The sequence below is a fragment of the Heteronotia binoei genome, chromosome 18, assembly GCF_032191835.1.
Source record: "Heteronotia binoei isolate CCM8104 ecotype False Entrance Well chromosome 18, APGP_CSIRO_Hbin_v1, whole genome shotgun sequence".
NCBI classification, from domain to species: domain Eukaryota; kingdom Metazoa; phylum Chordata; class Lepidosauria; order Squamata; family Gekkonidae; genus Heteronotia; species Heteronotia binoei.
Window position 1 is genome coordinate 3,793,361 of NC_083240.1, and position 14,689 is coordinate 3,808,049.

Genomic DNA, 14,689 nt, shown 5'->3' on the forward strand with positions numbered 1-14,689 from the left:
CGGCCCCCCATGTGCTGAGCATGAGGGCACTTTGAGAATGTGGGGATCTACCATGTGCTGCATGCATCACCACAAAATGGGCTGTTGTGGGAAGCTAGGGCCAGTCAGTCACAAACACGGGAAGGTTCCAAACAGGCCTGTGGTCACAGTGGGGGCCTGTGGGGGGCACTGCCCCCAACTTCCAGCCGGGGCCCCTCTCAACCCCCAGGGGCCCTCCAGGAGGCAGACTGCTTTCTTCCTTTTTCTTCTTGCCACGGCTGAGCCAGCAAAGCGCCATCAGCGGCAGCCGGAGCTGGGAGAGCTGAGCGGGGCAGAGTGCACTGCAGTGAAGCAGCAAAAGTGGCAGGCGGAGAGGAGGGAGGTCATAGAATCATAGGGACCGCCAGGGTCATCTAGTCCAACCCCCTGCGCAAGGCATGAAACTCACAAACACCTCCCCCTAAATTCACAAGATCTTCACTGCTGTCGGATGGCCATCTAGCCTCGGTTAAAAAACCTCCAAGGAAGGAGAGCCCACCACCTCCCGAGGAAGCCTGTTCCACTGAGGAACCGCTCTAACGGACAGGAAGTTCTTCCTAATGTTGAGCCGGAAACGCTTCTGATTTAATTTCAACCCAGTTCTGGTCCTACCTTCCGGGGCCACAGAAAACAATTCCACACCACCCTCTCTAGGACAGCCCTTCAAGTCCTTGAAGATGGTGATCATATCACCTCTCAGACACCTCCTCTCCAGGCTAAACATCCCCAGCTCCTTCAACCTTTCCTCTCTAGATCCCTCACAATCTTCATCACCCTCCTCTGAACCCATTCCAGCTTGTCTATATCTTTCTTAAAATGTGGTACCCAAAACTGAACACAAGACTCCTGGTGAGGTCTTACCAGAGCAAAGTAAAACGATACCATCACATCACGTGATCTGGACACTAGACTTCTGTTGATACAGCCCAAAATTGCATTTGCCTTTTTAGCCACCGCATCACACTGTTGTCTCATGTTCAGCGTAGGATCCTCTAAGACCCCTAGATCCTTTCTGCACATACTACTACTAAGACAAGTCTCCCCCATTCTATAACCATGCATTGGATTTTTCCTACCGAAATGCAGAACTTGACATTTATCCCTGTTAAAATTCATTGTATTGGTTTTAGCCCAGTTTTCCAGCCTGTCAAGGTCATCCTGTATCCTGTTTCTGTCTTCTTCTGTGTTTTGCAACCCTCCCAATATAGTATCACTTTAGGTCGAGGAGCCGGAGGTGGAGGAAGCCAGGGCGGGAGGGGGACAGATGGAGCTGCTGGCTGCAAAGCGCTGGGGTGGGGGAAGGAAAACCCCTTGCTTGGATGCAAGACGCACTCCCTTCTTGAGCACAACACTGTAAGGTTTTCTGTCTCAACTTGGCCACTTTCAGAACCTCCAGCTTTTGCCCCTGCACCAGAAAGCTTCTGAGAAGTGGCAAGCCCCGCCACAGTGGATGGGAAAGGGGGCCCCCTGACTTTTTAAAAAGCCCCCAACTTTTAAAATCCAGGCTATGGCCCTGGTTCCAAACCAAATATCCCCCTGTTCCCATAGACACAAAGGAGATGCCCTTTAGGCTCTTCTAAAGCCCCTCCCTCTTGCGTAAAGCCAGAATCTGCTCTTTGTTTTGGGGAGAAAGACAGTGGTTGCCGGGAGACACTTTGAATGGACACGACGTTGGGGATGACCGGTCTCTGTGGCAGGCAGAGGAAGGTCTGTCTGAAGAAGAAGATGATATTGGATTTATATCCCGCCCTCCACTCTGAAGAGTCTCAGAGGGGCTCCCAATCTCCTTTACCTTCCTCCCCCCCACAACAGACACCCTGTGAGAGGGCTGAGAGGGCTTTCACAGCAGCTGCCCTTTCAAGGACAACCTCTGCCAGAGCTATGGCTGACCCAAGACCATTCCAGCAGCTGCAAGTGGGGGAGTGGGGAATCAAACCCAGTTCTCCCAGATAAGAGTCCGCACACTTAACCACTACACCAAACTGGCTCTCTGTGATAGCCATGGCTGACCCAAGGCCATTCCAGCAGGTGCAAGTGGAGGAGTGGGAATCAAACCTGGTTCTCCCAGATACGAGTCCACACACTTCACCACTATGGCTGACCCAAGGCCATTCCAGCAGCTGCAAGTGGAGGAGTGGGGAATCAAACCCAGTTCTTCCAGATAAGAGTCCACACACTTCACCAGTACACCAAACTGGCTCTCCAACACAGGCCACTTTGGTTCCTTAGAGGTGTCCGGGATGGATCTGGGAATTCCGGCATGACCCAAAGGTACGTTAGTGCTGAACCACAGTTAGGGTTGCCAACCTCCAGGTGGGGACTGGATGTCCTCCTGGAATCACAACCACTCTCCAGGTCGGGTTGCCAGGTCTTCCCTGACCACCAGTGGGGGATGGGGGGGGGCTGCCAGATCCAGGTTGGAAAACTCTTGGAGATTTGGGGACGGAGCCTGGGGGGGACCTCAGTGGAGTACACTGCCACATAGTCTTCCCTCCAAAGCATCCCTTTTCTCCAGGGCAACTGATCTCTGTAGTCTGGAGATGAGCTGTAATTCCAGGGGATCCCCAGGACCCACCTGGAGGTTGGCACCCCTGCCTCCTGGCTACAAGGATCAGTTCCCCTGGAGAAAATGGGAGCTTTGGAGGACAGACCTTATGGCTTCGGACCCCTCCAGGCCTCTCTCCCCTGCCCAAACTCTGCCCCAGAAAGGGCCAAATGGTTTTCCATCTTATTTGCAGGATTTCTCTCTCCTCCCCTGCCATCTTGCTCCATTTTTGAAGTTCTGCTGCTGCTATTTTAAAAGATAGATCTTTGGCTGTTTCATTTTTTTGACTAATACCATCCTGCATAAGATCAGAAACTGCCCCGAGAAGCCTGCGGTGATGAGAGGGGCTAATGGAACCTCCACGTTCCGAGGGACTATGGCCCTTTTCACACTTACCAGTGGAAGCCGGAAGGGAGTCGGTATTGTGCCGCCTTGCAGTAATCCGAGACAGGGATGGGAGTTTTCAGACACATGTTTTTTTTTCCCAATAGGGTTCCGTGATTGAAGCGAGCCATTTCACACTGTTCCGCTCTTATCTCGCTTCCAGCAGCGCCAGCCGTTTTTTCCTGCTGGCTCACGATCTTCAGCTTATTTTATTTTTTTTGGAACGTCGGGCAAAGATCGCTATAGCGCTATAGCGACGTATCACAACAGCAACACCATAGAGATGGCTACGCTCTATTGAGATAAGTTACCAGGTTTCAGTGGCGGCGATATCTGGCATCTTAATGGAGCCCAGGCATCCCTATGGTGATGCTGTTATGATACGTCACTATAGCGCTATAGCGCTATAGCGATCTTAGCCCGACGTTCCAAAAAAAAAAAAAAAGCCGGAGATCGCACGCGCCGGTGGGCGAAAAAGAGTGCGAAAACTGCTCCCGGTTTAGATACTGGACATTTCACACAGCACAGCACCCCATAGCAATTTCAACCCGGAAGAAGGGGTTGAAAAGTGGAAGAAGCTGCTCTTTGTTAGTAACGACTCAGGCATGCCTCACTACCGGGACAGCCGCGGGGACTATGTGAAAAGGCGAGAGTATTCCGGTAGCAGCCAGTTACTGAATCGGGTCTGTCTGAAATGCCAGCAGAAACCCGTTACTGTTCAGTAACTGACCAGCTGGCATACCGGAATACTTAGGCTGTGTGAAAAAGATCTATATCTGTGAATGCCACCACTGGTGAGGCAGCAATGGGGCGAGGTTTGGGCCTCTGTTCCCCACTTGCAGGTCTTCAGGGACATCTGTCTGAGAGAAGGGGTGCTGGGCGGGATGGATCACTCCTCTGGGACTTCCTCAGTGCAGGATATGAATGTGAAAACTTCTTCTCCCCCCCCCCCCATCGGTCGCTCTGCAGGAAGAAACCTTGAGCAAGGGCAGAGTCGTTTCCAGAGCCGGCCATAAACCTGATGGATGACTTCCTTGAAATGAGTTGGTTTTGCCCAAAAATATGAGCAAAAGGTGCAGCTCGGGCTGGTCTCCCTCGGAGAAAGAGAAAAGAAGCCTCGTTAGGCAGCCAGCAGCTTTATTTCCTCCCTCTCTTTTAAAAATATATTGCTGGTGCCCTTCACAGCCCAGAGAGACAGCAGGAATGAAAGAAGAACAGAAGGAGAGAGAGGGAGAGAGAGAGAGGAGTTTGCAAGGCAAGGCAGGGACAGAATATATGATGGGGAAAGCCAGGCAAGAAGTGAAGCAATGGAGAAAAGGAGCAGATGTTTAGGGATGGATGGGAGAGGAGGAAGGAAGGCAGGAAGGCAGGCAGGCAAGAAGGAAGGCAGGAGGAAAGCAAGGGAGGGAGGAGGAAGGAGGGGAGGAAGGGAGGGGGAAGGAAGGAAGGAAGGAAGGAAGGAAGGAAGGAAGGAAGGAAGGAAGGAAGGAAGGGAGGGAGGCAGGAAGAAAGGAGGGAGGGAGGGTAGGAAGAAAGGGGGAGGGAAGGAAGGGAGGGGGAAGGGAGGAAGGAAGGAAGGAGGGAGGGAGGGAGGGAAGGAAGGAGGGAAGGAAGGGAGGCCGGAAGAAAGCAGGAGCGATGGAAGGAAGGAAGGAAGGAAGGAAGGAAGGAAGGAAGGAAGGAAGGAAGGAAGGAAGGAAGGAAGGAAGGAAGAAGGGAGGGAGAGGGGGAGGGAGGAGGGAAAGGGGGAGAGAGGAAGGAGGAAGGGAGGGAGGGAGGAAGTAAGGAAGGAAGGAGGAAGGGAAGGAGGGAGGGAGGAAGGAAGGAAGGAAGGAAGGAAGGAAGGAAGGAGGAAGGGAGGGAGGGAGGGGCTCTGGGTGTTGGCTGGGGCAAGGCTGGCCACCAAAGGGCAACAGGTTCAAGAGCTCTCAGCCGTGAGCCATTAAATGGAGCTTTCGGGGGCACAGCCTGTGCCTCTGAGTGGCAGCTGCTGGGGGGTGGCAATAGCAAGGTAAAAGCACCATCTTTACACCCTGCTTAGGAGTTTTCCAGAAGGACGTGGCTGGCTGCCTTTGAAAAATGGGACACAGGACTACCGCCACCCGCTCCAACCGGGGAAATCCCTGGAGATTTTGGGGGGAAGGCTGCCCACCAGGTAGAATGCCATCAAGTTCTTCCTCCTAAAGCAGCTGTTTTCTGGGGGGGGGGGACTAATCTCTGTCCTTTGCAGGCCACTTGAATTGGTTTGAGGGGTGGAGAGTTGAGGGGTGGAGCCTGGGGAAGCCCTTTTTCTTCCGGGGAACTAATCTTAGTTGTTTGGACATCAGTTTTAACAGTGGGAGTCCTCCGGGCGCCACTTGGAGGGTGGCAACCCTACTCGCAACACTGGAAAATCTCCTGCCCCCAGGCAGAGGTTGGCAACCAGGGCTGGGAGTCACTTAACAATTCCCCCATCCTGGGATCCAAAATGGAATAGTCTGGGGAAAGGGTTAGGGAAAGGAGATTGTAAGGACTCTGTCCTTGAAAGGGCAGCTTCTGGGAGAGCTCTCTCAGCCCCACCTGCTTCACAGGGTGTCTGTTGTCGGGGAAGAAGGGAAAGGAGATTGTAGGCTGCTCTGAGACTTTGTCCTTGAAAGGGCAGCTTCTGGGATAGCTCTCTCAGCACCACCAGCCTCACAGGGTGTCTGTTGTGGGGGAAGGAGATAAAGGAGCTTGTAAACCCTCTGAATCTGATTCAGAGAGAAGGGTGGGGTATAAATCTGCACTCTTCTTCTTCTTCACAGCTTCTTGGTGTGCAGATTGGTGAACTTTAAAGAGGCCTATCTCCACTTTGTACCTAACTGGAAGAAAATGATGGCTTCCATCTCCCTACCACCTGGAGTTGAGCCCCGTCTTTCCTTGTGCCTCCTAATTACCTTTCCCTGGCACTCCATGGTGCTGCGATGTTTCCCGTGAAGATGTACATAAAAATAAATTGTATTGTCGCAGGTTGCCGTGGTTCCTTAAATCAGGAATTCTACCACCCCATGTGGCTCATGCTATTCCCATCCAGGTGGCTCCCTAGAAACACTCTCTCTCTCTCACATACATGATGTGCCCCCTCTACGTTATACGAATGAGCACGGCTTAAAGGTAAAGGTGGTCCCCTGTGCAAGCACCAGTCGTTTCCGAAGGAAGGAAGGCTGAGTCAACCTGGAGCCGGCTACCTGAACCCAGCTTCCACCGGATCGAACTTAGGTCGTGAGCAGAATGCTCAGACTGCTTTACCACTCTGCGCCACGGGGCTGCTACGAGCATGGTTTAGAGCCAGGAAACAGGACAAAGAAGAGAAGGATTCATAAACTTCAAGGATGTTTGGTTAAAAAAAAAGCCCCTTCTAATAAAAACTCTCGAATGTGCTAATAATAAGATGAAGGGCCATAATTAGCAGGTGGAATGTGCGTTCTCAAATTGCCGTCTGGTTCTCAGCAGAAAAGAAGGATGTGAGAGAATTTCTCCAAGTCCTTGAAGCCTCAGATAACATATTGCGAAAAGATCTTTTCTCGGTAAGTCGGCCTGCACCCAGTCTTTCTCAACACCCACACACGAGACACGGCTGTCCTTGAGCACGGCCTCTTTCGCTCAGAAGCACGATTCCCATCATGCAAACATTTGTGCGGATGATACAAGCTGAATCCGAAACGCAGATGGGCATGTTCGGGGTGGGAGAGCTGTGGAGTTTGGTATCTGACTGAGAATATGGGGCCTTGACAGTTTCTATTAAAAAGCAAAGTTCTTGGGAGCACAGACCTTGTGAAGAAGTGGGTGGTGTGAAATACTGGGTTCGATACACAGGGAGGCTCTTGTGTAGTGATTAAAGCTCTTCATTAGTGATTCAGCATGTCTACATAGTGCCTACAAAACTACTCCTAAAACACTCAAAGCCTGTGGCAATATATGCAGTTTGGGCAGGGTGAACCCAGCCGCCAAGAAACAAAAAAACCCTTGTGATTGCACCTCTTTTGGAGCCTTCATTAGAAAGTGCATCCTCATTGGCAGATCCTAGGATTCTCTGATGCCACCTCCAATTGGCCAGTTTGAATGATGCAAGAAGAAGAAGAAGATATTGGATTTATATCCCGCCCTCCACTCCGAAGAGTCTCAGAGCGGCTCACAATCTCCTTTCCCTTCCTCCCCCACAACAGACACCCTGTGAGGTAGATGAAGATACTGGATTTATATCCCGCCCTCCACTCCGAAGAGTCTCAAAGCGGCTCACAATCTCCTTTCCCTTCCTCCCCCACAACAGACACCCAGTGAGGTAGATGAAGATATTGGATTTATATCCCGCCCTCCACTCCGAGGAGTCTCAGAGCGGCTCACAATCTCCTTTCCCTTCCTCCCCCACAACAGACACCCTGTGAGGTAGATGAAGATACTGGATTTATATCCCGCCCTCCACTCCGAAGAGTCTCAGAGCGGCTCACAATCTCCTTTCCTTCCTCCCCCACAACAGACACCCTGTGAGGTAGATGAAGATATTGGATTTATATCCTGCCCTCCACTCCGAAGAGTCTCAGAGCGGCTCACAATCTCCTTTCCCTTACTCCCCCACAACAGACACCCTGTGAGGTAGATGAAGATACTGGATTTATATCCCGCCCTCCACTCCGAAGAGTCTCAGAGCGGCTCACAATCTCCTTTCCCTTCCTCCCCCACAACAGACACCCTGTGAGGTAGATGAAGATACTGGATTTATATCCCGCCATCTACTCCGAAGAGTCTCAGAACGGCTCACAATCTCCTTTACCTTCCTCCCCCACAACAGTCACCCTGTGAGGTGGGTGGGTCTGGAGAGGGCTCTCACAGCAGCTGCCCTTTCAAGGACAACCTCTGCCAGAGCTATGGCTGACCCAAGGGCATGCTAGCAGGTGCAAGTGGAGGAGTGGGGAATCAAACCCGGTTCTCCCAGATAAGAGTCCACACACTTAACCACTACACCAAACTGGCTCTCCAGTTGGGATGCAGATTTTTGGATCCTCTCAGTCTTATTGGGTCGTGTCTCAGGCTCAGGACACAATACCCAACGTGTCCAGGCATGTCTTTGCATACATAACAGGTGGGATCTGAGAAGTCGATGACATGGAAGAGAAGACAATTGTGCACTCTACCCTGTTTGCCAACTAGAGTGGCCACCAGCCTCTAGATCACGCCACTATTACAACTGAACAAAGCAGGAGTCAAGGCGCACCTTTAAGACCAACCAAGTTTTATTCAGAACGTAAGCTTTTGTGTGCTCTCTAAGGTGCTTAGAGAGCACACGAAAGCGTACGTTCTGAATAAAACTTGGTTGGTCTTAAAGGTGCAACTTAGAATCATAGAATCAAAGAATCATAGAGTTGGAAGGGATCTCTAGGGTCATCTAGTCCAACCACCTGCACAATGCAGGAAACTCACAAACACTTACCCCTAAATTCACAGGATTTTCATTGCTGTCCACTGAGGAACTGCTCTAACGGACAGGAAGTTCTTCCTAATGTTGAGCCGGAATCTCTTTTAATTTCAACCCATTGGTTCTGGTCCTACCTTCTGGGGCCACAGAAAACAATTCCACACCATATGACGACAGCCCTTCAAGTCCTTGAAGATGGTGATCATATCACCTCTCAGCCGCCTCCTCTCCAGGCTAAACATGCCCAGCTCCTTCAACCTTTCCTCATAGGACTTGGTCTCCAGACCCCTCACCATCTTCGTCGCCTTCCTCAGGACCCATTCCAGCTTGTCTATATCTTTCTTAAAATGTGGTGCCCAAAACTGAACACCATACTCCAGGTGAGGTCTTACCAGAGCAGAGTAAAGCAATACCATCACATCATGTGATCTGGACCCTATACTTCTGTTGATACAGCCCAAAATGGCATTTGCCTTTTTAGCCGCCGCATCACACTGTTGACTCATGTTCAGCATATGATCCACTAAGACCCTACTTTGTTCACTTGACTCCTGCTTTGGTCAACTGCTTCAGACCAACATGGCTGCCCGCTTGGATCTAACCACTATTACAACTGTCCTCCCGGTGACAAAGAGCACATGGAGAAAATGGCCACTTTGGAAGGAGGACTCTATGGCATTTGTGGTGGACTGGGCCTCTGTCAGCTGGTGGGCCCCGGCTTTGCCCACCCTTTCCTGCTATTCTGACCTGAAGGGGCTGTTCCACTTTGCTTCCTCAGGATATTGCTGCATCCACAGTCCCTGTCTTGGGCTCTGGTTAGGCAAGACAGCCTCCTAACCTCCCTCCGGTGTTACTCCGGGCTTCCCAGATATCTTTGGGGTTCCCCTGAAGAGTTGGCAACTGGCCATTTTGCCACTTTTCTCCACCCTAGAGATTCCCTGCCCGACTCCTAGCATTGCTAGCGGCTGGGGGAAGTATGTTGTACAGAGGGACTCAATCTCTTAACTTACCATCCGTATGTGGTCTCATTTGCAATCCTGTGTACAATTCTGGTCACCGCACCTCAAAAAGGATATTATAGCATTGGAAAAGGTCCAGAGAAGGGCAACTAGAATGATTAAAGGGTTGGAACACTTTCCCTATGAAGAAAGGTTGAAACGCTTCGGGCTCTTTAGCTTGGAGAAACGTCGACTGCGGGGTGACATGATAGAGGTTTATAAGATTATGCATGGGATGGAGAAAGTAGAGAAAGAAGTACTTTTCTCCCTTTCTCACAATACAAGAATGAAATTGCTGAGCAGTCAGGTTAAAATGGATAAAAGGAAGTCCTTCTTCACCCAAAGGGTGATTAACATGTGGAATTCACTGCCACAGGAGGTGGTGGCGGCTATAAGCATAGCCAGCTTCAAGAGGGGGTTAGATAAAAATATGGCGCAGAGGTCCATCAGTGGCTATTAGCCACAGTGTGTATATATATGCATATGTGTGTGTGTGTGTATATTTGGCCACTGTGTGACACAGAGTGTTGGACTGGATGGGCCATTGGCCTGATCCAACATGGCTTCTCTCATGTTCTTATGTGACACAGAGTGTTGGACTGAATGGGCCACTGGCCTGATCCAACATGGCTTCTCTCATGTTCTTGTGTGACACAGAGTGTTGGACTGGATGGGCCATTGGTCTGATCCAACATGGCTTCTCTCATGTTCTTATGTGACACAGAGTGTTGGACTGGATGGGCCATTGGCCTGATCCAACATGGCTTCTCTCATGTTCTTGTGTGACACAGAGTGTTGGACTGGATGGGCCATTGGTCTGATCCAACATGGCTTCTCTTATGTTCTTATGTGACACAGAGTGTTGGACTGGATGGGCCACTGGCCTGATCCAACATGGCTTCTCTCATGTTCTTGTGTGACACAGAGTGTTGGACTGGATGGGCCATTGGCCTGATCCAACATGGCTTCTCTTATGTTCTTCTGTGACACAGAGTGTTGGACTGGAGCGGCCATTGGCCTGATCCAACAGGGCTTGTCTTATGTTCTTATGCCCTCCCCTACAGTGATTTATTATCATCATTTGGATTATTGTATATCAGGCTGATATATATATGTCCTAATCTGAAAAATGTGCCCGCACCACCTATGTTGTATTTTGTCTTATGGTTTTGTCTTGATATAAAAAAGAAAAGAAAAAGGCAATCCCCTGTACAAGCACCAGTCGTTTCTGACTCTGGGGTGACGTCGCATCACGACGTTTTCATGGCAGACTTTTTACGGAGTTCACATGTTAAATAGTAAATGTGGTGGACAAGAACATCACTATCTCATGTATGTCTCTTTTAGCAGTATTGACATCCTCAAACAGGGATATTGGCTGCTTATCTCATTACGTATACTAAACCCATCTTCCACTATATTTTAATGTATTCTTCTTCTAATGGCAAACGATATGTATGTGACATGTTAAAAGGTAAATTAGTTGGATGGGAAAAACGTCTGAGAAAGAAATGCTCTCTCTTTGGCCCAGGCTTGCTTATAACAATAGAACAAGATAGGAGTCGATTGCACCTTTAAGACCAACTTAGTTTTATTCAGAACGTAAGCTTTCGTGTGCATGCACACTTCTTCAGACGTGCATGCACACGAAAGCTTACATCAGGGGTCCTCAAACTTTTTAAATAGGGGGCCAGTTCACTGTCCCTCAGACTGTTGGAGGGCCAGACTGCCGTTACTGTACAAGGCCGCGGGCCGTCAGTTCTCCGTCTTCTGCATCTCTCTCCCTTCCCCACACCACACACCCTGGCCTGGGAACTCACCTCACCTCGGTATCACCTCACACTCTGTCTCCGCCGCCTCAGCCCAGTGCCGGAAGTGTGCATTGCTAACGCGAGTTTAGGTCGAACGTCACTTCCGGTCTGATTTTGCCATAACCCGGCGGGCCGCATAAACGTCCTCAGCGGGCCGCATCTGGCCCGTGGGCCGTAGTTTGAGGACCCCTGGCTTACATTCTGAATAAAACTAAATTGGTCTTAAAGGTGCAATCGACTCCTGTTTTGTTCAATTACTTCAGACCAACACGGCTGTCTATTTGGATCTTATAACAATAGAGTGATTAACAGACATTCTCACATTTTGACATGTTACTGTTTTATTGTTTTCTCATACTCATGCTACCCTGATCAAAGGTTTGCTCAATTTGTTAATTTTAGTATTCTGTCATTGGATCTTAAATTTGTACCTTTTCGCATTCTAAACCACTGCCTAGCAGCTATATGTAGCTCTGCTCACTGTACCAGATTCCTTGTCTGATGAAGTGTGCTTGGAGCTCACGAAAGCTTCCATTCTGAATAAAACTTTGTTAGTCTTAAAGGTGCATTTGACTCCTACTTTGTCCTACTGCTTCAGACCAACACGGCTGCCCACTTGGATCTTTTTACAGAATGGTTTGCCATTGCCTTCCCCAGTCATCTACACTTTCCCCCCAGCAAGCTGGGGATTCATCTTACCAGCCTCAGAAGGATGGAAGGCTGAGTCAATCTTGAGCCAGCTACCTGAACCCAGCTTCCGCTGGGATCGAACTCAGGTTGTGAGCAGAGCTTGGACTGTAATCTTCCCTGAGCCCACCTATGGGAAAAGGCAGGATAGAAATTTGCTAAATAAAAAAAAATAAACATTCAAAAGATTTATTTAAAGATTATAACTATATGCAGTAGGGTTGCCAGCCTCCAGGTGGGGCCTGGAGAACTCCAGCTGGCAGAGATCAGCTCCCCTGGGGAAAACCATTTCAACCAGGACCCAAGCTCTCTGCATTTTTCTAGAATGGCATTTGCCTTCCGCCTACTTTGAAGATTTGTGAGCAAATACAGTCCTAGAAAATTGCAGAGATTTCAGGTCCTGGTCTAAATCATAAAAGATTTGGCGATTTCGATCTGAAGTTAATTGTACATAAATTTTTGTGGATGATCTCTTTCCTGAGGAAATGTACATGAAACAGATGCATCAAGTCGGCTGTCTGTTGCGAGGAATTTACACCCTGCGAGGGATTCACACCCTTTTGGCACGAGACATTGGACTGAAAAGACGCCAGTTCTCCATCTGAGATTTTTTTTTTAATCCTGTGTCGGGGACTATGGACTATGAGATTCAATATTACTGTGATTCTTGAATTAATGTCTATTGTGTATGGAACTTGTGAAATGAGATCGCATTGAAGAATCTCCGCTTTAGTATTGTATGGTTTATTGCTATTACGTTTATAAAACTTTGCTTGACGAGTTGTGCTCAGTAACCTGCCACAAACAACCACATTGGCTCTCGCTGACAGTCTTGTATTGTGACTTCTTTCGTCTGGATTTTTGGCAACCCTGCTTCCTGGAAGCCACAGAGCGACAAGGGAAGTTGAGCATAGATGAAAGCAGCAAAAGGGAAAAGGGAGGGGGAATAAAGAAGAAAAATGAAATTAATCTGCTCAGTAGCCTGGAAGGAAGATCTGGGGTTGGGTCATATTTCTCAGTCCCTGCTGTTTCTCACAGGTCTCCAACTTTGCACGTATTAATTGCCAACTATCTTTTTACAGGACCGACTTTGTTGGTCTTTTTACAGGACCGACTTTGTTGGTCTTTTTAAAGGTGCTATCGGACTCTAACTTTGTCACATTGCTTCAGACCAACAGCGCTACCCACCTGGATCTATCTTGCAGATGGGTTTCCCCCCAACTTTGCTTTATTGTTCAACTGCTTTGGTTCTCCGCAAAGCATTTTCACATACTAGCTTTTCTAGCACCCTCTTTCTTCCATTCAGTGTTGCCAACTCTAGGACAAGAAATTCCTGGAGATATTGGGGGTGAAGCCTGGGGAGTAGCGTTCCCTCTAAGCTGAATTAGTGTGAGCTAGCTCACAGTTTTGAGCCGCCAACTCACACATTTTTGTCTCAGATCCGGAAGGAGGGCCCCAGAGCAAACCCATGGATGCAGCAGCTCACAACTTGAATGTAAGGAGCTCACGAAGCTGAATTTTTGCTCACGAGACTCATATGGACATATGAACATATGAAGCTGCCTTATACTGAATCAGACCCTTGGTCCATCAAAGTCAGTATTGTCTTCTCAGACTGGCAGCGGCTCTCCAGGGTCTCAAGCTGAGGTTTTTCACACCTATTTGCCTGCACCCTTTTTTGGAGATGCCAGGGATTGTACCTGGGACCTTCTGCTTCCCAAGCAGATGCTCTACCACTGAGCCACCGCCCCCCCCCAGGTTCTGGCTCTCCACACTCAAGAGACCTGAATTGTAGGATAGGGTCTTTCAGTTTTTACAGACATTGGAGGGTGTGTGTGTGTGCGCGCTTTGTACTGTGGTCCCTCCAAGCAACTACCTCGCCCCAGTGGATAGACTTTTAATGGTGCTATAAATTGCAAGGTTATTTAACAATACCGAATCAATTTGGCTGCATTAAAGTACATTTGCAGAGTGGGTGTTTTTTTTTTTTTAACCCAAAAGGAAGCTATTTAAGGGGAAAAAATAAAATGCAGAGACGGCAGGATTTTACAGGCAGTTCTTTCTCCCACTTCTCAGGGCGAGGAAATCAGCAGTTTTTTCTTTTATGTAGATCAATATGTCCGCTGAGTGTGACCACACCGGTCCAATTATGGTCTCGGTTATGGGAGAAAACTGCCTGAGAATGCGCACCTGTCCTTTCATTTAAAAAAGAGTCGGTTCTCTCTTCACCCCACTCCCACCCTCTTTCCCATTTCTGAAATGACAGCCAGAAGGTGGGGAGAATCATTAATCCACTAATTTGAAATCAATTTAAAGTACATTTGCTTAATGGCACGAACCTTGTAAATTATCTAGAAATTGTTAATTTAAGAAGAACACCACGCAAAGGGGTTTTTTTTGGGGGGGGGGGCGTTTTCGCCATTGCTGTTTGCGTCTCCTGTGTTTATTAATTGGCTTTTTCCAGATGTGTGTTGTTATTGGAAAACTTCATTAGCGCTCCCTTGCTCTCCGTGCAAGAGAGCTCGGCGGTTCCTTAATAGGGTGTTTCTTCAACCAAAGCAAAAACAGGCACACCAAATTGAGCCTTCCCCCCACTCCCCGAAAGAAGGAAATTCAGAGATAACAGAGCCAGATCAAGATGGGTGGTTGGGTGTTAGTCTATCTGTAGCTGTAGAGAAGCAGGAGCACCTGAAAGACAAATACCAGTTCCCCCTAGACTGATGCTGCTCTCCCGCTCCAGTTTGGTGCAGTGGTTAAGTGCATGGACTCTTATCTGGGAGAACCGTTTTGATTCCCCACTCCTCCACTTGCAGCT